The sequence below is a fragment of the Vicugna pacos genome, chromosome 3 (assembly GCF_048564905.1).
Source record: "Vicugna pacos chromosome 3, VicPac4, whole genome shotgun sequence".
In the NCBI taxonomy this organism is placed as follows: domain Eukaryota; kingdom Metazoa; phylum Chordata; class Mammalia; order Artiodactyla; family Camelidae; genus Vicugna; species Vicugna pacos.
In genome coordinates this window covers 35,311,640-35,339,236 of record NC_132989.1, presented here as the reverse complement: position 1 = coordinate 35,339,236, position 27,597 = coordinate 35,311,640, and the positions used below count along the sequence as shown (strand labels likewise).

At 37.0% G+C, this 27,597-nt stretch overlaps 1 protein-coding gene across 9 annotated transcripts in view; it reads left to right on the top strand.

Annotated features, from left to right (window-relative positions):
• Window positions 1–5,616: 5,616 nt before the first annotated feature.
• The window catches only part of CSNK1G3 (casein kinase 1 gamma 3), a 97,620-nt gene continuing 75,639 nt past the window's right edge, over window positions 5,617–27,597 (top strand). For 3 of the 9 annotated variants that reach the window (XM_072957667.1, XM_072957656.1, XM_072957661.1), the window contains exon 1: window positions 5,619–6,078. The gene's annotated coding sequence lies outside the window, so the exon portion shown is untranslated. Of the gene's footprint in view, window positions 6,079–12,708; window positions 12,985–27,597 lie in introns of all 9 variants that reach the window. The other 6 variants (XM_072957650.1, XM_072957642.1, XM_072957677.1 and 3 more) reach the window with 4 other exon arrangements.

Below are 27,597 nucleotides of genomic sequence, written 5' to 3'. Positions count from 1 at the left end.
TAGTTTTCTTTTTTGAAACCTTGATCATGACTCTGTAGTCTTTTTGACATCACTGATAGATTTCAAGAGAGATATCAATGTCTGGTTTAAAGCCACGCAGGAGGAAGCTGAGAATGTAGCTTTGGTTTGTAGTCCAAACATTCCACAACTAGATCTCTTTAGTATTCCAAAACTAGGATTAAGTTGACTAGAAAGCTTATGAAAACAAGGAATAACCCATCCTTAAGTACTCAAGTATCTACAGTAACTTTAGAATATGGAATTTATTCCATGGGAAAGAGACCAGGTTGATTCTCTTTGCTGATATGAGTCAAGATTAGAAGCACACAGGTAATATATGGAAAGGAAATGAGATACAGGATGACACTGGCTTTGGCTGTGTCATGCCAAATGAATATAAATTGACAAACATATACTAATATGTATCAGAGTAAGCTCTAGAAAGCAGTGGGTATTGGCATCTGGTTGAAGTTTCTTCTTAGTTACATCAAGTCACCCAAACTGGCAGAACACAAAGCAACAAGTCACAGTCCAAAGGGTTAGGTCTGCAACTGGCAGCGTTTCAGCCAGAAGCTTAGGTAGGGCTCCTGGGTGACTGTAGGCAGCTGCACTGACATATAAAGCTTGAGCAGGGTGTGACCGGCTTTGTCAATTAGAATACAAATCTCAAGCCAGGGAGCCTCAAAACAACAATAACAAGTCAGTGATTATACTGGGGCGAAGCTAAAGAGGTGCAGCAGGACTGAACTACAGTTTGGAATTCAAGTCGTGTGGACACAGAGCTAGGCCACATAAGAAAGGATACAAGTAGGAGAGACCACGGTGAGCTGAACCAAAAGCCGGGAACGAAAGCCCAGTGGTCAGGATTCTTCGGTTGCAAACAATAGAAATTTACTCTGGTAATGCAAGCAAAACAGGATTGAGGGAAAGGCACGGAGGCGGGGAGAGGTGGGAGTGTGGTTTAACGGAATTAACAGGAAGCTGGAGGTCCTGGTTTGGACAGAATCCAAAATGCTCCAAAGGCTGGGAAGTAGGATCACAGCCACTGTCCTGCAGCAGGAACTGTGGCAGGGTGCTGCTCTTGGATGGAGTGCCATTCCAACTGTTTTTAGATTCTGTGTCCCACTGTTCAAGATACAAAATTAGGGACAGAGCATCCATTTGGCATTATTTGGGCAATATGTCTCCTAATACCCTTTCCCCACAACATACCACACCTACAGGAAGGCAGAGCCCTGTGTCAAGAAGTACAGTGAGATGAAGGAAGTTCATCAAAAGGAAATCTGGGTACCATTATGAAAGGGTAAACGGATACTGCAAAACCAGAATACCATGAATGTCCAAGTACACATGGTAAAATTAAGAAAAATTAGGCCTGGAGGAAATTTAAATAATGCTTTGCCTCAGGACCACAGATCCAGTTCTATAAATCTTGGGCTTTTAAAGCTATGGAACAGCTTAGGACCTGATGTTTTCAACTCCTGATTATCATTCATGTGGGATTAGAAAATGCAGGCTCCTAGGGGTCACATGGTAACTAACAATGAACGTATATTTAGTGCTTACTATGCACTAGACACTGTGGTAACTGCATGTATCATTGCATTGAGTCTTCCTGATATTTAAATGATATAGGTACTTCTGATTCATTTTACAGATAAGCCAGCTGAGGTTCTGACTACTTAAACTGTGTAAGGAAGGAAAATAGAAGGAAACTGGTAAGGGGCATCATCCTAATTACAGAAGAAGTAGAATGAGAACTAAATGGAAGTGACGTTCTAACTAAGGTATCCTCCCACATCAGTTTTAACTTCTGTTGACCTTGTGATCTTGCTCACTCAGATATGGCATCAATAATAGCATAATAGGAACAGGTGGGAGGATGAAAATATGTCAGGAATTTAGCAGTACTGCTTGGTGAAGAGAGGGATGAAGTTAAGACCAAGCATGATCAAACATGACAGAGACTAAAGAAACATAATTAGACACAGATGTTGATCCCAACCAAGGTAGTTCTTTGTTCACTGTCCAAAGGGCACATGAAGTTCAGGCATGGTTAAAACAAGCTTTGGCACCAATGTGGTCCTATCCAGAACAAGGATTTAGTAATCCAGCAACCTAGTCAGTGGGTGATACCTGAAGAAGTTTAGTAGTTTGAGCCTCAGAGCATGACCTAGCCACTGACCTAGGGTCTAGTCAGAACCTGGACTAGTGAACAATTTTCCAAACCAAGTTTATACCTTCTCCACAGTGGATGGGGATCTGGGAAAGGCTACAGTTTCAGTCAGAAAAGGAAATCAAAGGAGAAGTCCCGTGCTATAGGTGGGGAAAACATTATAGGGGAGAATAGCCGGGGAGTGGCACAGCTGGAAGCCTACACTCTAATCCAGAGCTCCTACCGGGCACCCTGCATTTTCACCCAGAGGACTGCATGATACCAATGGGTGGGGCTGATGAGACACTCAGTCTTGGTCAGATTTGGTTTGTGAGCTGGGATGGGCTCTTGAGGTAGATACTGGGAAACATAACTATGGAAAGCAAAGGAAGCCCAAGGGAAGGAAAATAAAGCAGGGACCAACTGTTAACAGCTGTTTCTAAACCTAGATTCTTACCCAGAATTCAAACTGTACTTGAAAACACTGCCCCCTAAAATCACAGCTTGAGGTAACTCTTCCATTTATCATGAAAGAGCACTCTTCAAAGAGCCAAACTTTCTTAAAAGCTGCCCAAATTCAGGTCTGTTAATGGATAAAAACAAAAATGAAATTGCCCAGCTAGAGATTTAACCACTTTTTTTGGCAAGACACTTTCACAATCTTCATGGTGTTTTTTAGCTTTTCTCTATAGACAGTTTTATTTATTGAAGTTCTTTCTCTGAAGAATGCATTCTTTTCCTCTATGAGGTTTTAATGTTATGTTGTTTACAACTGTCTTTCCTTATTTACATCCTGTCTAAACTTTACTTTCTCTTTTATTTATAGATGATATACTCTCTACATAGAAACTACTCCTTTGAGGATTGCTATGAACTGAATTGTGTTCCACCTAAAATTCATGTTGATGCTCTAACCCTAATGAGATAGCATTTCCAGATGAGGCCTTTAGGAGATAATTAGGTTCAGATGAGGTCATGAGGGTGGGGCTCTCATAATGGGATTAGCGCACTTTTAAGAGGAAGAGAGGAATCACATGGGTCCAGAAACAGCCACATGAGCACACAATGAGAAGGCTCCTGCCCATCAGAAAGCCAGGAAGAGAGTTCTCACAAGAATTCGACCACACTAGCACTCTGATCTCAGACTTCTAGCCTCCAGAACTGTGAGAAAATAAATACCTGTTTTTTAAGCTACCCAGTCTATATTTTATGTTAGCTGGAGCTAAGACAAGGAGTCTTAAAGATGTGATTATAAAATACAATAAAGACTCTCAGAAAAGTTCTGAGATTCTTACACTTTCATTTCTGCCAGCTATGAAATACTTAAAAAGTCATCCTTCCTGGGGTGTATAAACCAGTGTCTTAACCCCTTTCGGCTGTACTCACATAACAGTCTGAAGGAAAGGATATTAAGTGACAGCTTTTCCCAAACCTGATGTAGCTGCTGTCTGTGACTACGTTTCTCCCAGAATCCTTCCTTTGCCTCCCCTGACTGCCGGCTTGACTGGGGAAGAGGTTATTTTCCTAGTCTTAGTGAAATATGCTGCTTTGCTCGCGGGCTCTGGCTACCACTACAGTGTCTCATTTTGCATTCTTCCTGTTTCTACTTCACCATTTACTTCTTCCTTCTTTTTTTAAAATGTTAAAAAAAATCCTTTCTTTTTTTTCTTACAAGGTAATAGAATGATATGAAATTTCATTGGCTTCCTACCTAGGTTACCTGCCAATTTTAATCTATAGGAGCTTCTAGGTCAATTTTAAGAAAAAACAATCTTTACTGTAGTGTTCAAAAAGAAACATTTATTCCTATCCATATAGAATTTTAAAATGTGATTTGAACATATATTTATGTAATTGCATTTCTTAAACATTTATCAAACTTTGAGGGGTCAGCAGAGGTATTCTTGATCTAAACTGAGTTTTTTGAGGCAGAGAGTATAAAATGGCTTGTTGGTTTTTCATGACAATATTTAGAGTTCAATGTATTGCAGACATTTCTTCTCCATTCATTGAGATAGGGTTAACTTTGTTTTTTTGCCAGTATTGGGTCCTGGGATACATCAGAAACATCGAGATGTGTTACTTATTAGGCAAATTATTACCAAATCTGAGCATGCATAAATCTGAGTTGCTTTTGAGTATCTTAACAGCAGGATGGTAATATGGTAAACAGAAGCAGTGCTCTTACCACCACTACCCCCCTAAGACTGGTGATACCAGTCACTTCATAACCTACAGTTTGGGAAAGCCTGTGAGGAGAGAGGTGTTAAAAAAAAAAAAGGCACTGTTGTACTACAAAAACAAAACCCGAATCTTTCCATACTAACTACCGTTCTGATGATTGCACAGTGACCTTATCATCAGTCTGCTAAGGAAGAAAGGGAGAATGAGATAAATTCTCAATTATTTTATAATGAATTTGTTTCATTTGAACCTTTCAAGTTTTCTGTGTATGTGTGAGGGAGAAAGAGATGGGTAGAGAGAGGGAAAGAGAGAGACAGATGAGACTTTCTTGATACAGTGAATGCACCGAAAATACAAAAACACATTTGATAAATGTTTAAACATAGTGCCAGGCTATGCTTTTTCTTCATGTACACCTAAATGTCTGACTTTTGAAAGCATTTTAGAACGTCTAAAAAATTATAGTTTCATAGTTCTCTACAATGTCTTCATGGCGGAGTGATTTCCATGGAAGTCTCTCCGAGTAGCATACCTTCATCCCAGTTAATCAACCATAAGAGGGAGAATGTAATCTGCTTTTCCTAAGAGGGCAGAGTGGACTGGACAGTAGAGTCAGAACACAGCGGCTCCACTTTTTGTTCTACAACTTGATGACTTGAGTGATGTGTGGCCTCTAGGACCTTCAGGAGGTACATTCGAAAAGCTGAGATAAAAACTACCACATTATATAGTTGAGAGGATTACCTGAATTCACAAGCGAAGTTCTCAGTAGACAGCTGACAGGATGCAAACGTGAGACACAATTTATGTTTCTGAGCAGGTGAATGCCTGACATACCACTGGGGTTAAAAAAAAGTGGGGGAAAATGTCAACCCAGTGACGTCACTCCCTCAGCTGGGCCCTAAAATGTTTTGACACCTGGAGGTTTGCGCTCGGCACACTCGGGAAAGCCTCCGCACCCTCGCTTGGCACAATGGCGCCCTTGGACTTTTGGCTGATTCAAGCAGCGGGAACTTTTCGCAGCTCCTCTGAACCCTGAGAGCATTTTCTTTCAGTTCTCTCCAGACACCTCACCGAGGCCTCACCCATGAAAACACACGCGTACCCACAATTACTCCACGGTCCCCCTCACGCACCACTCGTGCGGAGGTGGGGAGAGAGGCGGGGCTAGGCCTTTATATGCCTTGCCAGCCAATGAACGTGCTGTCTCTCTTCCGGTCGGCGAGCCGACCAATCCGAGCAAGCCTCTGTAATCTTCGGCTCTACTCGGCTCTTTTCGCTGATGCGGGCTGCTCGGGGGGCCGCCGCGGCTAGAGAGACGCTTTCCTTTTTTATTTTTTTTTCCCAAGTGTTCACTTCCGGGTCCGGCGCCGATCCGGATGCCCGAGGCAGAAGGATGTTTGACCTCCGGATAAGCGAGGCGCGGCTGTGCATTCATTCCCGGCTGCATCGGTGGCGACAGCAGCGGCCCAGGCGGCGACTCTCCGGCCAGAGGCGGCGGTAGGACGCACCGGCTTTAGTGCAGGGACGGAGTCCGAGCCGAGCTGCGTTCCCTCCCTCGCTCGATCCTTCCCCCTACCTCGTTCGCTCCCTCCCTGCGTGGCTCGCTTCCCTCCTCCGGCCGCCGGCGGGTGCGATGTGCCGCCGCCGCTGCCCCAGCCGCCGCTGACTGACGGACGGACCTGGGGGCGCCGCCCGCGCCCGGGACCGACCCCGCTGCTCGCGGCCGCGCCTCTGAGGTAAAGCTCGCTCTGCGTTGGCGTCCGGCCGGCCGGCCCGGGCCGGCGGCAGCCTCGGCGCGGCCGCGTCTGGCTCCTGCCCGGGTGGGGCTGGGCGAGCTGGGGTCCCGGGCTGGGTGGGGTGGGTTGCGGCGGGGGGCGGCGCCGCCGGCGGAGGCCTCTAGGAGGTGGGGGCGAGGACCCGGCTGGCAGCCTGAGGCGGGAGGCGCGGGCGGGAGGTGGCCGCGGCCGAGGGGCGAGGGCGCCGCGGGCTCGCGGGGCAGGGAGGGGGCCGCGGGCAGGCGGCGGGCCGGGCTGGCTGCAGAAGTTGCCCGAGTGGTGCGGCGCGAGTGGGGGCCAGGGGAGGTGGGCGAGCTGGGAACCGGCGGGGGCTTCTTGAGGGGAGGGTTTGGCGGTCGGGAGCGCAGCCCCCAGCGTTCCTCTGTGGGGTCCAGACAATCCTTCGGAGTGGGCATTTTAGGCAGGAGGGAAGAAGCCATCCGTCGGCTGGAAGGTGTCAGGGGCCAGCATTTATTTCAGGGGGAAACTTCCCGTTGGGGTGTTTGTTTTAAGCGGGGGCAGGGATTACCTATTTGATAGAGCTCTTGACTTAGCTCAAAACTTAACCAAGGCATTAGTCGAGGGAACAAAATTACTCTGATGGTTACTGTTACGGTGCTGGTTGGTTTGTTTATCCCACTTGCTAAGGGAAATGACACACAGAAGCGTCGGCTCTCCAGGTCCACAGCCCCCACGTTTCTTTTCTACGGGGTGGTGATGGAGATGTGTGTATCCTCGTGTGGTGGGGGTAGTTAGGCCTGTGATAGGATCATTCCAGTTCTCCCAGGAAAGGAGGAAAAGTTAATGGGTGGAAGAGAGAGCCTGTGTGGGAGATGGCTACTGTTGCTACACTGTGCAAATTAGTTTTTAACTCTGTTGTAATAAGTACCAAGGCTGGTCAGCAAGTGACCCCTTTTTAACCTTTTGTTTCAGAACATCGACTTTGGAAAATTAAGAACCTACTGGTTTTTAATAAATTAAGAAAATAAGTCAATGCTTATTTCTTTTAAGTTTGCAGCCAGTTCTTGTGATAGGAATGACATTTGCTCACAGATAGTGAAAGAGGTTAAACTATCTAATTTGGAATACTTTTTAAAATTAAAAATATCTTGATTATTAAAGCTACGTATATATTTTTGAAGAATATTTGCTTTTGCTATAAGTAAACAGATTGTGAAAGAAAAATGTCATAAAAGTTGTAAGAGTGATTTAGATTTAGAAATGTGTGAGGTCAGTTTAAGAAAACATTTCCCACCAAAAATCAAATCTGGTTTCTGACATTCTTAATAGCTGTTTCGGGGACGGGGGTGAGGAGGGAGGTAAAGAGATGTGCTTAGTGTATTATATCATTATTCCCAAACTTTGCTCAATCTGTATTCTGAGCTAAGATAAATTATCTTCGTGTGTTACATACATTAGCTTTTATACTTGCACAAAAGATGAAAAATATATTTGTGGGCATTGGAAGAAAGGTGTAATAAAATTGCATGGCTTTGGCATATACTCATAGCAGAGTGTAGACATTTTACATTCAGAGAGCTTGCATTTCTGGATGTGCCTCATGTATAAGTAATTCTTATTAGAATGGGGACAGAAAGGTTAATTTTAATGTTTATATGTATAAACTTTTAGGGGAGTCTTGGAAAATGATTATCTTTATTGATGATTTACTGATGATTTATCATTGACCTCTTGCCATTCATCAACTTAGAAATTAATACATTATGTAATTAATGACATTTTCATTATTAGATTTGCAAGCATTGACTATTTTTTTTGTTGTTGTTGTTGTTTTCCAAGCATTAACTATTAACAAAATCTTCAACACACAAAAGTCATTTATTCCTTCAAATAAAAAAAACTAGGCTTAGAATCAAGGGATAGTTTAGTTCAACTTGAACCTTTACTTTGTAAGGGACTTCCAGTGTGTGTGAGGATGGAAGTAGATACATGGGGGTAGAAACATGAAGAGGAATAAGACCCAGTGGCTACCTTCAGGGAGAAGCAGACATGCACAGAAATAGTTGCAGCACAAGACTCCTGTGGGGTTTATTAGAGGTGCATGGAAGCATGCGCTGTATGTGTGTGTGTGATACTAATTTTTGACTTGGGAATTATGAACGAGTTTTGAGCTGGTAATACTCCATGTGACCATTAAAATATTTTAATGGTCAAAATGGGTCTGTGGGAGGTGGGTAGTTTTGTTGGTGAAGGGAACAAACAGCTTGAGCACAGACATGCTGGTTGGGTATCATGGGGCCTGTTGGGCTGGATATAAGGCTGCTGTGCCAGGAGGTCTTTGTGGGAAATGAAGCTGTGAAATGAGGTGAAGATCAGTCCATGCATGTCTAGAATGCCTTGTATTTAAAAATGAGTCAGTTGGAGGTATGAAGGTCCAAATGTATAGATTAAATGCTGATAGGGAGGAGGTAGGCAAAAAAGTCTAGTAAATTTAAGGAAACAAAATGTAACAGAATAGTCAATTTGTTATCATTCATGCTAATGGAGGAAAGCAGGAGTGTATAATCTACAACAGTTCATACATGATTTTGTCGTATTTCCTTACTTGCATTTGGATATGAGCATGTGGTAATCTGGTAATTGGTTTTATATAAAATAAATCTAGGCTGTAAAAACGTGACTTGAGAAGAAATGGGAAGCTTTGCATTTTCTTCTGTGGGCCACCTCTGTAATACCTTCCATGCTGGGAATAGACCCTCATTCTGATATAGTTTATTGGTTCAGATTGTTTCCAGAATGGAACAAGTGGTTGTTAGTTTCAAAGGGCTTCGTAAAACGATGTATCAAACTAGAGGGAATGCTGAAATATTAAGCAACAGATACAGGCCATTGGATTGTTATGTTTTTGTTAATACATTTAAAGTGAGATTTGCTATGGATAAAGTGCAATGTGAGGAATCTACATAGAAAGAGAATTGATTTTAAGATGACAACATGAGAAACTTCTAGAGTTCTGCATAAATATGTGTAAGGTTTTTAGTCATCCTAAATATTGGTGACCCTAAAAAGTTTTAACCTCAAACTTAATTATAAGTAGTGCTTTGAAAAATATCACCCTTACAACACCAGTGTTTAATCATGTAGTCATATTACAGGGAAGATTGTTTGATAGTTTTTACTAACTATTCCCCTTTTAGTGTTCATTATAATTTACATTATAATTTACATTATAATTGAATTTGTATCTTGAATCCCCCAATAATGACAATACCTATCACAATTTAGTAAGTGTATGCTTTGTATAGGGACCATAAACAATACTATTAAGATAACTCTATGAGTTAGGTGGTATAAACCCTGCTCTTAACAGTAGGAAAGAGTCTTGTAGAATTTAAGCAACCTGTTTAAGATATATCTTGGAAGTAGCAGAGTACATATTTAGTTTTTTCTGACTTAACCATCTTACATCAGTGATGTTTTCTCTCATCTTTCGTCTCCTTCCTTTTTGTCTTTTCTCAGGCAGTTGGCACGTAGTGGTATTGGTTGGTGTTAGTATGTGTTTGGGCGTTGGTTCTCCAAAATATACTTTCTTTGGAAATGGTGGTTTTGGGGTATCTGTAGTTCCCTAATTATAAAGTCTGTAGGAGCAGATGGTATGTTTCTAGTAACTTAAACTTTTGTGTCACTTTTGTGCCAATCTGCAGGAAAGAACCATACTTGGGATTGTTAATGTATAGAAATCAAGTGTATATTGTCCATTAGTTTGAAGTGACTTTGGAGAGCCACTGAACTACTCAGAAAATACGAATGAGACAGATACGTGGGGGTGGTTAAGTTTTAGAGACAATGGAGACTACTGTTGGCCATGTTTTTTCCAGCTCCCTTCTCAAAGCTGAGATTTAGAAACTAGAAATGTTTGGGTTTCCTCCTATTATGGGACCTCAGGAAGGTATGTAGTGATTTGTTTTTAAATTGTATTAAGTGACTGGTTATATTCTCTCCTTCCACTCCCTGCCCATCATCTTAGTCTGAGAAGGAGTTCTTAACAATGAACTTGAAGTGCTTATGTGTTTGGTAGGTAAGACACACGTTTTGGTCATTTTCTTTCCTAATGATATATCACATAGTTATAATTTTTTTTAAACCATAGTTGTTTTTTTTTTTTTTAATTGGGGCATTTTTTTTTTTTTTAGGTGGAGGTACTGGGGATTGAATCCAGGACCTAGTGCATGCTTAGTCACTGAGATATATACCCACCCCCCAGTTATAATTTAATTGAATGAAAGTCTATACTTAAGTTATGTCCGCATGACTAAATCACATCCACATTTTTATAGCTTTTACTGTAATGAGATTAAGTCTCATGATAAATACTACTTTTTTCTTAAACACAAATTTCTACTGCTTTTTTCTTTTTTTTTATTGAGGTATAGTCAGTTTACAGTTGTCAATTTCTGGTGTACAGCACAATGCTTCAATCATAAATGAATATACATATATTCATTTTCATACTCTTTTTCACCATAAAGTACTATAGATTTTGAATATAGTTCCCTGTGCTATACAGTATAAACTTGTTTATCTATTTTATATAATATTAGTTACTATCTACAGGTCTCGAACTCCCAGTTTATCCCTTCCCACCCACTTCCCCCTGGTAACCATAAATTTGTTTTCAAAGACTGTGAGTCTGTTTCTGTTTTGTAAATAAGTTCGTTTGTCTTTTTTTTAGATTCCACATATAAGTGATAGCATATGGTATTTGTCTTTCTCTTTCTGGCTTACTTCACTTAGAATGACATTCTCCAGGGCCATCCATGTTGCTGCAAATGGCATTGGTTTATCATTTTTATGGCTGAGTAGTATTCCATTGTATAAATATAGCACCAGTTCTTTATCCAGTATCTGTTGATGGACATTTAGGTTGTCTCCATGTCTTGGCTATTGTAAATAGTGCTGCTGTGAACATTGGGGTGCAGGTGTCTTTATGAATTAAGGTTCCCTCTGGATGTATGCCCAGGAGTGGGATTGCTGGATCATATGGTAAGTTTTGAGGAATCTCCATACTGTTTTCCACAAGGGTTGCACCAAACTGCATTCCTACCAACAGCGCAGGAGGGTTCTCTTTTCTCCACACCCTCTCCAGCATTTATCATTCATGGACTTTTGAATGATGGCCACTCTAACTGGTGAGATGATACCTCATTGTAGTTTTGATTTGCATTTTTCTAATAATTAGCGATATTGAGTATTTTTTCATGTGTCTATTGGCTGTTTTGTCTGTCTTCATTGGGGATTGCTTGTTTAGGTCTTCTGCCCATTTTTGGATTTTTTTTTTAAATTAAGTCATATGCGCTTTTTATATATTCTAGAAATCAAGCCCTTGTCCATCTCATCCTTTGCAGATTCTGATTTTTTTTCTTTATTGAGGTAATGTCAGACTTTTAGCTGTATTCAAATGTATTATGTGCCTTTAGTTGCTTTTGTGTCAGACTGCTTTCTTTAGCTCATAGCTACATTTGAAAAACAAGGGGGAAGAGAATTTCTCTGCCATTATGCTCTTTATCAAGATTGAGAAAATTCATACAAATGCCAAGATGTGATGCCTGGCATATAGTAGACAGTGATGTAAATCTTGCATTTAGAAGTTGCTGGTTTAAGTGAGTTGTTAGACAGTTGATTGGTGCATAGAATAAACGAAGACTCTTTAGGATAGTCTATTATAGGAGAATCTCTGAACTCACCTCTCCTTAACCCACTCAAAAATTAAATTATACTCTTCATTCATTTACTACTTGATGCCCATGTCACATTAAATGGCAGTAGACTACCCTCTAGTTTGTTTTTGAACTTTTATTCCCACCAGTTACTGTATGCATACCAAGAATAACTTTTGTTTGTATACAGCGAATTGTTGAATGGTAGTTGTACTTGATGTTGGGATTATGTAGTTTAATGAAACATTATTCAGTAAACTATGAAGGTAAAAGGTATTTGTATGAGAATCAGTGGTTGGCTTGAAAATAGGTGAGTAGCTAAAATCAATTACAGTTGAAATAGATGTGGGTGAAATAACTTTAAATGATTAGGGAAAAAAAAACCCTAAAAATCTAAAAAGATTCTGCAGTAGGATTGCTTTTAAATGTTGTGAGGTTTCTTTCCATATTTAAGAAACAGGAAATCACAGGTGCTGTACTATGGGTGTGGCTTTTGCAAGAAAGATAAAATAAAAACTACAGTCCATAGATTCATGCTTGAGGGAAAGGCTTTGGCCTTGCATTAAAAGATTGTCTTGTGAATGTACAATTTTATATTTTAGATGCATTAAAATGTTTAAGGTACATAGTTTTTAAAATGATTCCCCTTTTTAACTAACTTAACAGCTTTTCGTTAATAATCATATATTAAAGAGGATATCTACTTTTGAAATATCACCTAGTTCATACTCTCTCATAGAGATGTATTTAATAGCATCCTCTTTAAAAATAAAAAAAAGAAATACTGGTATTACTGAACCTACAGTTGTTCATACTTGAGAGTGAATTGTTTAATTATGTCACATGATCAATACATGTTTCTCAGATATTTTCTGATATGATCCCTCATCTAATTTCATATGCTACGTTTCAGTTTTTATACAGCATCAGGGTTGAAGAGGAACCTTCTTATAGTTCCACCATCTCCTCAACCTGCGTGGGGACTGCTGGAATGAACTGATTGAGGAAATTGTCCCTTGGAAGAGGAAATAACACATTCGTGTTGTATACCAGGAGCATTTGAGCTTGGTGCAAACCATGCTGGTCTAACAGCTTACAGTACCTACCCACGTTTCTTGCCTGTCTCACACCAAGTGGAAAGGAGAGCTTATAGGTGTAGGAGAAGGAGGTCCTGGTTGGTGAAGGAAAGGTAAACGGGGTATACTATTTATCTTGGTGTCACCACATTACAACACCTGAAATGCAGTAGCTCTTGAAATGGAACACTGAAATATGCAGATAGGGCTAGTTTTTCAGAGCTTTGGTTAGCCTCTGTGCAACTTACTTATCTCTACTTTCCTCTGTGTGTTGGACTCGTCCTCAGACACGTACTGGCCAGGACATCCTTTGCGCAAGCCTACCAGTATAATTCATGTTTTATTGACCAGAATTAGGTCACATACTCTTCCTAACCGATTATGACAAGGGGAACAGGGTTATCATGGTTAGTTTCTGCCAATTAGGGTATATCCCCTGCATTTGGGGATGGGATCATATTTCCCTGAGTTACATGGTGGAGGGAGAATATTTTTTTAAATTGTGGGAAGGAAGAATATGGAGAAAATGGATGTTAGAGAGGCAATCAGGTATCTACCACAGCTGCTTATTTTGAGAATGAAAATAAGTAATGCATATAAATGCACTTTGAACTTTAAAAAGTTGTACAAATGTAACAGATGAAAGATTAGAAAGCTGCTTCTATGTTACTATCTTAAATATGCTAAGGTATGAATATTGTAGGAGCTGAAGACACTTAGTTTTCTTATTGACTAACTTTGAGTCAATAAAATCAGTTATCTAAGTTGTAAGATTGTATTTTTTTCGTGGAACTCAAAGGTCTTTTAACTTTAAATTAAAAATTTGTGCCTATGAACTTACTTAAATTTTTTTCTCAGTTGCTGCCCTCCTTCCTTGACAAAGAAAGCTTGCCCACCTCTTTGATCTCATCAGATTTCACACACTAGAGGAGAAAAAGTGTGTTGAGGAAATGAGAATTTGTCAGTCAGAGAAATGGTTTTTTTGAGTCAAGGAATCTCAGCAAAGTAGGAAGAAAGGGTTATCTTGAGTTCAGGAAAAAAAAATTGTGAGGGAATGGGGAAGCAGGGGAGAATCACAGATTTAGACTTGAAGTGGCTCATAGTAATGGTGAGGGAAATTTTTAGTCATGCACCTCCTCCCCTAATTGTTAGTGTGGTGCTCTTTTAGACCAAAAGGTGGGAGGCCATGAAAAGATTTGTCTACTTTGCAGTTTTGTTCAGGACCATGGGCTAATTATGTAGAGCGGTCAGCCAACTGCCTTTAATACAGAGATTTGTCTTCTCGGGCTTTGGAAAATTGTAGCCAGAGTTGGGGTATGTGTGTGTGTTTAAGTAAAACAAGCAAACAGACAAATCTTTTAATCTTCTCTCTAGCAGTCGGCAACATCACCACCAATACACACACTCAGTAACCTCAAATCTGGCCTGCTGAAATGAAAATACAGAAACAGAATGAGTGCTGAGAACAATTTATATATTTTTATTTTGAAGAAATTTGTTATCTCTAAGATTTCCTTGTTTTCAGTGTATGTAAAAGAAAAGTGTGTGTGTGTGTGTATGAGATATATATGGAGATGCGTGTGTGTACAAATATAGAATTATCGTGTAGACTTAGTTGTAATTCTTGTATTTGTGTCACAGTTGTTGTAAATATACAGAGTAAATCCATCCATCCCCTGGAAGGATATGTATGTTAATGACAGTTATTTATAAATAGATTTGGAATAATTTTTATTTTTAGACTTTTTATACTTCTCTGTATTGTTTGGAGTGTCAGCTATGATTATGCATTATTTTTACAATCAGAAAAAAATAGTAAATTTTTTTTTGAGGGAAGAAAATAATATCTTGGAATGGGATGTTTTCTACCAACTTGGATTTTAACATAATTCTACTTTCACTGTATGTTACCTTGAATAAAGTGTGCCTTGAATGCACTGATGCTTTGTAATAGTCTTTATTTTTAAAATGAACTTATTAAAATCATTTATCTTTAAATTTTAAGTTGAAACTGAGCATGTAATACCTTTTGATACAAGTATATTTTATACAAGTGGTGAACTTCTGAATATTTTGTGATTATTATTTATTTTTTTTTACTTGTTTGGTTTTGAGTTCAGGTAGCATACTTGGCAGAGGATCAGAATATGATATATTGGAGTCAGAGTTTCCTTTATTAAAAAAAGGAACTGAAAATGTTTTTTTCCCCCTTATACCCTCTGTGTCATGCTTATTTTCTATTTCTGTGACATATTTTATATTCTAGCAATGAATACTTTCGTATTGTAGGCAAATATAGTAGGTAATGGTACAGGGAGAGAAGAGAGAAAATTCGTGGTATTCCAGTAGCCTATGGTGTTCAGATACATGGCTATAAGGCCTTTTAATAAAATCCTAATTTGGTATGCAAAGATAGCCTAGTATTGTTTTTGAGGTGAAACTAGTAGGAATCAGTTGTTGACGACATTAAAAAAAAACTGGTATTTGTAGATGCATATTTTATAAAACATTATTTTATTTTCTCCTTTTATTTCAGAGATCTGAAAATAATTGAATCCCCCCTCCCTGAAAAAAGTGTGACTCTTAAAGATGTGGAATCTTTAATGCCAATTTTTATTTTAACAAATGGTAGATTATTTACTGAGTTCTTTTTCTATCATATGAATGTCAAGGCATATTGTGGCTAATATTTCTTTATATAGTTGAGACTGAAAATATTTATAGTTGTGATATCTAAGTGTAATCAGTTCTTTAAACTCATTCTCTTGAGTATTTTTGGGTAATCTGTTGAAAGTTGATAACTGAAATATGTGTTATGTGTACATTATATTCTCTTAATCTAAATACTAATGAAGGTTGCTTTTTGAAGACTAACTGAAAAATAAAATCCTGAGCATTGGAAATGAGAATATCAAATAAGTTAAAGTAAGTTTTACTATACGTACTTTAAAAAAATCTTCCAGCTGAAAATTAGTAAGTTTTTTCCAGTAACAGAGTAAATGAGAGAAGAAAATTGGGCAATTTTAAAGATAGTGCTTTCAGCCCTTACTGCAGGGCTGGGAGTGCTAACCTTTACTAGTAGATACGAGAAAAGGGTTTGTGGCGAAGGCAACCTGTACTGGTGGTTCACAGCCCGACTTCACGTGAACATTTTCTGGGGAGCTTAAAAAAATGACAGATATTGGGATTCTACCCATGCTAATTTATATTTGAATCTGGGGATGGGGCCAGGGCATTGATCTATCTTAGGATTTCTATAGGTGATTCCAGTGTGCTTGAAGATTGAAAATGGCTGATTTCTCCTTCTCTTTGTACATATCTCTTAACTCTTTTTGAAGAAAATGACTTCCTATTACTTTTCAAGTTCTTTTTTAAATCAGGAGTAAGAGTGTGAAGATGAGACAAGAAATGCATAGAAAATACATGCAAGAGGACCAGGTTAATGAAGTGACTTCTCTTCTTGTTTTCATACTCAGCATCCTTAGTGAGGCTACTATATGCATTGTTCATTAGCAGTTTTTGAAAAGCATAGCTCCAAAATTAGAGGCATTTTGAAGTTAGGAAAATTTGTTAAAGGGACATATATCAAGAATAATAAATTAAGGCACCGATTCAGATGCCCCTGGGAAGACTCAAGAAACTAAAGTGATTAAAAACAATCATATCTTTAAAGTTACTGTAAGAATTGTTGCTAATCAAAATTTGATTAGTTTTAGGTTATATCTATTATGTTTACAATATCACTGAGTTGTAGTTTTCAGGGAACATAAGGATGGAAGGGTCCTTAATGTTTCAGTTTAACTGCACTTCTGTCACTTTACTCTCTTTTATACCATTGTTAGGAACTATCTCTGTTTTTCCCCTCAGTGGAAATAGTTTAGAACTTCAATTATAGTATATTGTGTATCTAGTATTTTTATATTGTACATAGTCAGTAAATGTATTCATAGAAATGCACTATGATAATAGGGTTTTATGGTTATTGTATCTTGTCACTTATGGCAAATCAGGATCCAAGGTGACTCATTGGCTGCTGCTTCCTAGGTCAGGAACATTCTTACCAATACAGCATTTTTCTTGTGACAGAATGAGAGCAAGACATTATATGATGAATTCAATATGTTAAATTCCACTCAATGAAAATTTTTTGCATGGTGGCGAAATTGGATTTGGCATTTCTTGTAAAGTTTCAAGGGTTAGATTTCTGTAAACAGCCTTGGTAGGAGAATTACTGGTAGAGATATTTAAGAGTGGGTAGAGTTTAGAGAACATATTATGTGTGAACCTATAGAAGACTTTTAGCATTATTTTGAATTTGCCAAAATAACACAATAAAAAGCACATGATGAAGAGGTTACCAGTTACATTTTGCACATATAATTAGTAATGAAATAATGGGTACTATTCTACAGGACCATGATTCCTTAAATAATTCTGACATCCAAAATGCTCTGGAAACCAGAATTTTTTTCTTGTATGTTTGGCACAAACTGATTTTCTTCACAGAACCAGTTGTTAACTCTCTGTTTTTATTTCATGTATTTGTAGGTTTCACTGCAGAAGTAGTAAATGTTTAATTAAGTGTTGTGTCCCAGACTTCTTTGTGCCATTCCAGCTTTCTCTAGGAGTGTTACAAAATACATGGTGTTTACACAGTGTCACCTGTCAAAAATGCTCTGAAATTCTGAACTCCGAAACATGTTTAGGTGCAAAAAGTTTGGAAAAGAAAATGTGGAACTGCATTAATTTGCTTCTACCGTTTTTTTCTTTTTTACAAATTTTGTTTATTTAATTAAAAAAGTTTTTATTTGTTGGGGGGAAGGTAATTAGGTTGGTTTGTTTGTTTGTTTTTAATGAAGGTACTGGAGATTGAACCCAGGACCCCATGCATGCACTGTGCCACTGAGCTATACCCACCCCCTCATTTGTTTCTTGATAGAAACTGCTCGGCATCTTACTCCTTTGAGATCAAGTTTGAGTAAGATGCTGGTAAATTTCTTTTGCTTATTACTCTTGTAAATGTGTGTGTACCAGGAGGCACTTTATTTTAATCTGTGTTTATTTCTTTACCAGTTGTTGAAAGTTTTTCTGTTTTTTTGACAGTAAGTTATTAACCTTGGTCTTATGGGGCCCTTGCTGTGGTCCCAGAAGCATTGTGTAATTAGGATGCTTGAGATGGAAAATGTTTCAGGTAACTTTGGCATTGCTGAGTATTCATCATACTCCCTTTAGTCCTTGGGGTTATATAATTTTACCACTGTACATGGTAACTTCACGCCAGAGCACCTGCAGGCAGCTCTCTTTTTACATATCTTGGCTTCCTTTTTCATAACAGAAAGAAGAAGGGGTGTGGTTGCAGTGCCTCTGTTTTAGTTTCCTTAAACTTCCTTAATTTGTTTTTAAGAGGTCACTGCAAAAATTTTTCTACCTACTCTGGCTTCTTTTTTTCCCCCATCCTGTCTGATTTCCCCACCCCACCTCTTTTTTTTTTATTACTTCCCTGTGGGCCCCCTGTCCCCTTTAAAATAATATTCCTCAGCAACAGAAGCTCATACTTAAGGTATCTTATATCAGAAAAATGTCCTACGTGCTGGAAAGGTGACAGAAGTAACCTGTATATCCTGGTATTTCCCTAAAGAGGACCTTTCTGTAGGGGAGGGATTATTGTACTGCCTGTGCAGGAATAGTATTGTGTGTATATGGTCTTTGCTTTCTTTCCATCCTTACATACTGAAGGGTGATGGGGTGGAGAGCACTGTGGGCCATGTGTTTTTGTGTTTACTAAGGTACCAGGCACTTTAAGGTACAGATCCTAAAAGAAGATTTTGACCTTTTGTGGTTAGGTTATGTGCACTTGCTGTGTGCTCTGAAAGCACTGTAATTTTCTTGTAGGACTATTATACCTTGTTTTATTGTTTGTTTAAACTATGTGATGTCAAGGATTGTGACAGTCTTATTTGCCATTTGTATTTCCTGTGTTTGGTATATAATAGGCCTCTAATGATTACTTCGTTGCTGAATGAATAGATTAATCATTTCATCTTTTTTATTAGGGAGAATTTTAACATGGAAGAACCTTGATTAAATGCCTCCTGAGGCACCGTGCCCATCCCAAACCAATTCAGTTTGCATCATCACACTAGTGTGAGCCAAATTTCAAATAAATAAACTTGGGCCTAATTTAAATAAAATAATAAACACAAGCATCTGACAGTATTCAGGCTTAAAAGTAGAGAAGTATATTATAGAAAGTTTTTTTTAATGGCAGAAATGGAAATTAAATGCATTTATGGGTTGGCCAGAAAATTTAAAGGAAATACTACATTTTTTGAGCATTTCAGTTAATTACGATTTTGTTGTAAGATTTTTTTTAGATAAGATTTTTTTTTCTATTTGGTCACACAGCAAAATTCACCCCCCTCAAATCAAGATACAAAACAGTTTCATCTCCTTAAAATATTCCCTCATGCTGCCCTTTGTAGCTAACCCCTTCTCCCACTCCCAGTCCCTAGCAATCACTGCTCTGTTCTCTGTTCCTATAATTTTGCCAGATATTGTCTAAATTGAATCATGTGGTATATAACCTTTTGAATCTATCTTCTTCCACTTTGCAGAATGTATTTGAGATTCATCCATGTTGTAGTGTGTATCAGTAGTTTTCTTTTCACTGCTGAACAAAATTCTGTTACGTAAATGTACTTCAGCATGTTTATCCATTCACCAGTTGAAGCACTTGTTGCTAGTTTTTGTCATTATTAATAAAGCTGCCACAAACCCTTGTATGCAGTGTTTTTTGTGTTTTGGGTTTGTTTTGGGGTTTTTTTTTGATGAATCTAAGTTTTCATTTCTCTTGGATAATTTTCTAGGGGGAATTGTGAGGTTGTATGGCAAGTGTATGTTTAACTTAATAGGAAACTGTCAAGTTTTTCCAAAGAAGCTCTACCATTTTGCGGTTCCACCAGTAATATAGAAGAATTCCATTAATAAGCAGTTCATAAAGTTTAAATCAGCTATATTGAATTAATTTTTAGTAATTTGTTAGCTGGATTGCACACCAAAATATCTTGACAATAACATTAATTCCGAACATGATATTTTTATTGCTGTGGATCTGTCAGACAAAGATAGTGATTTAGGGGAGCCTTGCTTTTCAGTGAATGCAGTCTTCAATATGCTTTGAAACTATTCTTTCTTGCTAAGGTAATGCATTCCTGATCTCTAAGAAAAGCTGCTCATATTGGGGATAAAGATGCCTTTGAATCAATTCTGTGTCTCTGTCTTTAGGCTCCAGACTTACTTTGGGGAAGGATTCTTTTGGTTTGAATTGAGCAGAAGGAAATCCTTCCTCTGGAGAAGTGGTTGTACTTTCAGTTTGTTTCTGTCACCTGTTGCATGTTTCATTCTACAGTTTTGTAGAAGTCAACTTGGTTACTTATGATTTACTATCAGGTACACTCTTAAGTCCTTTCTGTGACAAGAGTTGACATTATTAGCTTCATAATTGAAATGTGCAAGTGTTAATACCTTTGAATGGCTGTTTTAAATCTGTGGCCTCTGCCTACACTAGACTATTGTTTGTAATCATATATTTTTATAAATTAGGAAATAAGCACTGTAGTTTAAGAAGAAAGAATATAATTTTGTTATGAGAACCATGCATGAAACAGCTATTGACTTTCCTGAAGTACTTTCTCATTTATCTGGTATTATCAGGGAATGACCTGTTAGATAATTAGAAGATTGAATTTATACTAAAATATTTACATTTCTTAAAATGATGAGCTTTACGTGGTAGGACTGTTTCCTCAGTGTTCTCTAAACATTCAGATGTTTCCTTGTTGATTCAGGGCTCTCATTCTGGACATCAGTTATAAACTGTGTTGTTATGCACAGATGTCCATGAATTTATTGAGGTGTATTAGATTGTTTTCTTCCTGTTCTCTGTCATATTTTTACTTGTCCTCTCAAATTTTCCATTTAAATTTGATTTCTAGTATATACTTATTAGAATTAATTAAAACTAAAGTGGAGTTTAGGGGTTCTTATTGTTTAATGAGCAGAATATACATTTTGTGACCTCCTTTAGTGAGTATTTTTCTTCTGGTTCATAGCTGTGTTTTGCAGAGTTGAAGTTACAGTATAAATGACCTTTGATTTGTGAGGTGTTATTCCACTTGCTTGTAGTTATCTCTGAGAGCTATAAATTGCCTGCCTGCCCATGCCTTTTCCTTTCCTCCTTTATTTGGAAAAGAGATGATTGTATAAACTAATATTTCTAAACTTCTGAGAGTTCATTTGTTCATTCATTCATTTACTTATTTATTCAACAAACTTTTAACCAATGTCTGCTGTGTGCTAAGTATTATAATAGATAATGGGGAAACATAGTCAAATAAATTATGATCTCTGCCCTTGAGGACATCAGATTAAAAAATGGGCTATCTTAAAATTAAAGAGTAAAAGCATTGTCCCTTGTCTTTCTTGTAAATTGGTTGTGAGATGTAGAGATTTGATCAGATTCACTTTCAATTTTTTTCTCCCATCAGGACATTTTTTTTTGTGACATTAGTGGGAATTGATGATTCTTGCCTAGTTCCATTAATTCATCAGGAGTTGCATAATGAGATATTTGAATTCTGTCATTTCTTACTTATTAGACTGGAATACGTTTAAAGAGAAAAATTCCTCTCATCAGTTAGCATTGATCCTCATTATTCCCAGTTTCCATATTTGAAAATTTGTCTGCTTGCTAAAATATATTTGTAACCCCCAAATCAATATCCCTGGTGCTTTGCTGTTCTTTAGTGGACATGCACTTATGTAGAGTGGCAGAAACTTTGAGTCACCCATGGAGAATGTTCCCAGCTAAAGTCGAGTTCCCAGCTCTGTCTTCTTGTTTTGCTTTTTAAGGCCTATTAGTGCTTTTGGGGTGATTTTAACAAGTGTAGTGCTGAAGTGCTGTCTGGTGTTCCTAAACTCATAAAGGCTGTGACATGCCTTATGAAGGAAATACGTTCGATGAGCTTAGTTCAGGCATGAGTTAAAGTGCTGTTAGCTGTGAGTTCAGTGTTAATGACTCAACAGTATACAGTTGATCCTTGAACAACAACCCACCATCTGGGTTTACTTACACTAGGATTTTTTTCAGTATTAGTACTATAGTACTATGCAATCTGCAGTTGGTTGAATCTGTAGGTATGGAACCACGGATTGGATGAGGGAGGGATCATTTATATGGTAGACCACCCTGAGTTATATGTGAATTTTCAACTGCCAGAAGGCTAGGCACCCGAATCCCTGCATTGTTTAAGGATCAACTGTATATTAAGTGAAGTGTCTCTAAAGAGGAACACATAACAAGGATATGTACTGATAGTTGATAAAAATGTTGTGACCAGAGGATTGTGGGGACCTAACCCTGTATTTTCCCTAGGAGCAATGATTCAGTGTTTGCAGCAACTTTGTAGAACATAACTACTGTGAATTAACTGTTTTTGGTTTTGCTAAGGTACAGAAGAATTTATGTACCATTTTTAATTGATGAAAAAATATTCTACAGAAAGTTGGAAGTCATGGAAGTAGAGAGTCATTAAGAGGCTTGATGAGATCTTTTCTAGGGTAGTTCATTGCTTCCTGGTTCATTTCTGTACCTGGTATAGGGTATATAAATACTCAGTAAATATTTGTTGAATCAGAGTAAGTGCCCCCAAAGGGAACATGATTTTCCTTGATGGCTTGGAGTTTAAATTTATTATCATTCCCGTGATAGGAATTTGCAATCAAGTTTGTGCTTATAGATAGATGACCTGCTCATAGAGATTGATATTGGGAGTATTTGAGTAATATAAATTTAGTATATCTACTTGATTTTTGATTTCCATCATGCAGGAGATGAGGGTGATCTATGCTTCTTTGGATGTACGTATGATAAATGCTTGGGGGTAAGTGTTTTTAAATTAAACATTCCCTCCTCATCTAACTATTAAGACTCATTAGCTATGATAAGGGATATTACCAATGGGAATCCTGTGAAACTGACAAGAGGAGGCACAAAAAGACTTTGAGAAACTATGAAGCAGTCATATCCTAGTTACTAGAGAACAGTCAGAGCTGGATAATTAGAAAATTTACTAAATTAGACTTTCAGTAATATTTATGTATATTAAGGAAGTTTAGATTTTAATAAAATTTTCTATTTAAAATTGACTTAGTTATAACTGATTTTAATATAATGTTTTGCCTCTCCTATGCATTTTGTACGATTTAGAAGTATTTTGACCACAACTCATAGAAATATATTTACCACTACTTACAGAAATATATTTTACATTGTGACCCAGTGATACATATATATTCATATAAAGAACCAAAACAAAGTCTCTTTAAAGAGAACTATTCTTACTTCATTTATGCACTCCGTTTTCTTTTCTTTTCGATACTATTTTTTTTTAAAAAAACTGCTGCTTGAGAGCTGCTAGGTTGGTTTAATGACCCAATGGGGTCATGATCCACAGTTTGGAGAACACTGCTCTCTTACAGAACTGGTGATGATTTTTAAAGGCCAGAACTTTCTGGTCTTAATAGGAATATACAAGGGATATCACTGAAATCAGGTTTCAAAAATGTAAAGTGTTGTAGCTGATAGTTACTAAACATTTCTGAGACAAAATAAGTTTCCCTGGTATGTAATCAATCTCGATTTTTGACATTATAGTTAATTTAGCTTTTAAAAATAAGTGTTTAGTCTTTTCTTAGACAACCACAATTGAGCTCATGCCAGAAACCAGTAACTGGGACACTTACAGCTAACAGAAGCATGTGATGTAACGGCTAGCCATCACATCACAAATGTCCTCACTCATTTAAATTTTGGAGAAGCTTGGAGACATGTATTGTAATGGAATTTTTATAGAGACTGACTAAGGCATTTGAAACACTGAATGGCTTATTTCGTATACTAAGTATGGACTTTTTCATTCAGGATAACAAAGCAGTGAGAAATCAATGCTGTGATAAGTAACTTGTGAAAAAAATTAATTTTTAAGTTTCCATTCCTTGTGATTTTGTATTTGCAAAGAGCTTTGAATAACATGCTGAATGTGAATTGATACCTATAGAGACTTTTCGTACTTAATATCACAGGTACATGGAGCAATTCGGTATTGATTGCAACAATATTCTCAAAGGCTAAGTAGAGTACTAATTATTTTTAAAAATTTGTAAATGTTTATTAATGTTTACTTGAAAACTTTAGCTAGCTCTGGGGTTTTTTTATGAGGTAGAATATACTATACTAATACGTTCTCAGACTACTTTGTTTTAGCTAGTTGCAACTTAAAGAAGGTCAGTTGGCTCTGTAATGTCTTCAATTATTAGGCCATGCAGATTAGAGAATCTGGTTTTCTGTTTTCTGTTTTGAAGATTCGTCAGTGATCATCAAATTAGAAGTATGCCTGTGGCCTACATTTCTACTCATATAATCAGATTATGTCTAATGTTTTCCATATTTAGCAGCTTATTTTTATCTATATTAGTGGATGTTACTCCATCAAAATTGTAGTTGTTTATGAAAGCAAAACAATTGATTATTCACCTATTCTCTAGGATAATTTGAAAATGCATCCTTTCGATAAATTTCATCTTTTTAATATATTTAAGTAAGTCAGTGTGCTAAGCATTATGATATAATCAAACATAATTTGTAAACTTTTTTTTTTACCATTTGTGCACATTCATGTAGATTTATATGCACATTAAATGCATATCCATTCATTTTGGTTGTACAAGGTTTAAGGTTTAGTTAAAGTAGTTCAAGTGGTAGTATCTCTTATAAAAAATTAAAGTATCCTTAAGCCATATAAATCACTATTTTATGTGTTAAAAGAAATTGTAAGTCATATCTGTGAAACTGCCTTCTCTCAGTAGTTTTTATTTCTGATTGCCTACTTTTGTAAGTTTTCAAGCTGTGTTTTTCCATTCTCCTCCTGGTAATTTTTTAATGTAAACTTCTGAGAGAAAATTTCAGTTATTACTGTTGACTGCATCTGTAGGTGTAATGCAATACTAGGATTACTTGTGGGTTTTTTAGCAACTGGTGTAATTTTAATGGATACTGTGACTCTTGGATCTACTCATATTTCTTTTTGTCTGTCTACTAGAATGCAGAAAAATTAATTTTTGTTAAGTATTACACTTAATAATATTTCATTGCATATATACCATGTTTGGCTATTTGGGGGTCTTTTGTGATTCTATTTGAATTTTAGCAGTGTTTTTCTATTTCTGTGAAAAAAGCCATCAGAATTTTGATAAGGATTGGATTGAATCTGTAGGTCATTTCTGGTAGTATAGATACTTTAATGATATTAATTCTTCCAATCCAAGAACATGGGATATCTTTTGATTCATTTGTGCTTTTCTTAAATGTCTTGAAGTTCTCTATGTACAGGTCTTACACCTCCTTGGTTAAGTTTATTCCTAAGTATTTTTTCTTTTGGATACTGTTGTAAGTGGGATTGCTTTCATGAGTTCTCTTTCAGCTAATTCACTGTTAGCATATGAAAATACAAGTGAATTTTGTATGTTGATTGTGTAGCCTACAATTTTACTAAATTTGTTTATTATGTCTAATAGTATTTTGATAGAGTCTTTGGAAACACAGCATACCAAAACTTATGGGATGCAGCAAAAGCAGTTCTAAGAGGGATATTTATAGCAGTATAAGCCCACATTAAGGAAAAAAGAAAGATCTCAAATAAACAAACCTAACTTACACTCCCAGGAACAAGAAAAAGAAGACCAAACTAAGCCAGAAGTTAGAAGAAGGAGTGAAATAACAAAGATCAGAAAAAAATAGAGACTAGAAAAAAACTAAGAGCTGTGTTTTTAAAAGATAAAATTGACAAATTCTTAGCTAGACTAAGAAAGAAACGAGACTCAAAATCAGAAATAAAAGACGAACTGTTACAGCTGATATCACAGAAACATGAAGGATTCTAAGAGCCTACTTTTAAGTAATTATATGCCAACAAATTGGATAATCTGAGAGAAACAGATAAACTCCTAGAAACATACAACCTACCAGGACTCAATCAGGAAGAAACAGAAAATCTGAATAGACCTGTAACTACTAAGGAGATTGAAACAGTAATACAAAAAAAAAAAATCTTCCAAAAACAAAAGCCAAGGACTAGAATGCTTTACTAATGAATTTTACCAAACATTTAAAGAAGTAACATTCATTTTTCTCAAAGTCTTCAAAAAATCCCAAACTTACTTCTTGAGGCCAGCATTACCCTGATACCATAGCCAGATTAGAAGAAAAGAATATTGCAGGCCAATATTCCTGATAACTGTAGATGCAGAAATTCTCAACAAAGTATAAACAAAGTGAATTTAACAGAACATTTATATGAAAACAAATATATGTATGTATATGCATGACTGGGACATTGTGCTGTACACCAGAGATTGGCACATTGTAATTGACTATACTTGATCATAGTAATAAAAAAACCCCAGAACATTTAAATCCAATTGGATTTATCTCTGGGATGCAAGGATGGTTCAACATACACAAATCTATAAATGTGATACACTGAATCATAACAAAGGATAAAAATTGTATGATTATCTTAATAGGTACATAAAAAGCATTTGACAGAATTCAGCATCTTTTCATGATAAAACTCTCAACAAATTAGTTATAGAAGAAATGTATCTCAACATAATAAAGGCCACATGTGACAAACCTACAGCTAAAATCATACTTAATGGTGAAAGCTTGAAAGCTTTTCCTCTAAGATCATGAACAAGACAAAGATTCTCCCTCTCACCACTTCTGTTCAACATGATACTGGGAGTCCTAGCGAGTGCAATTAGGCAAGAGAAAGAAATAAGATACCCAAATTGGATAGGAAAAAGTAAAATTGTCTTTGTTTGCAGATGCATTATCTTTTAATTGTCTACCAAGGGATGAGATTTTAGATCACACACTCCCACTTCCCCTTTTGTCTTTAAATGTTTGGATAATTATTATGTTTGCTTCATCTACTGCTTACCTTTGACACTTTGTGTTCTTACATCTCTTTTTTCTTTTTTTCATTCTAGCAAATTTTACTGTATCTGTTTACTCTGTACTTTGTAAGGTGCAGATGTTCATATCCCTATCCTTCCCTGTACTTCTTCTGCTCTCCCTTAACAGCTGAGCATCTGTCAGTTGTAGTGTTACTTTAACACTGTTGAGGTAGAGATAATTTATATTCTCTTCTATAACATTTATCTTGTTTTGGGGGGTAAGATTAATTCTAAAAGCTGAAAATAAATCAACCATGCTTACGCTTTTAGGACTTGTAGTAGAACCAAGTAGTAGTGTACCAGGGTTACTTTTCTTTCTTGATGAGCATTCTGGCCCTTTTGGCTCTAGTTCAGGAAAAATTTATTTTTCTTAATTTCCTCTGTCTTTCCTATTAATTTCTGTTATTAGTTGGAAGTTGGAGTTATTAAATTGCTTCTCTTGTCTCTTTTTCTTTATTTTTGTTTCTTTGTATTTTTTTGTTTTACAAAATAGGATTATTCCCTCACTTTATTTCATATAATGTAGCATTATTTTCTTATTCTGTGTATATATTATTGTCCTTTTCAAAAGCCTCTGAGGATCTAACTTTTTTTTAAGTTCTCTTCTGTTTTTTGAATGATCTCCTTCTCCAAATTTTTTAAAATTTGCT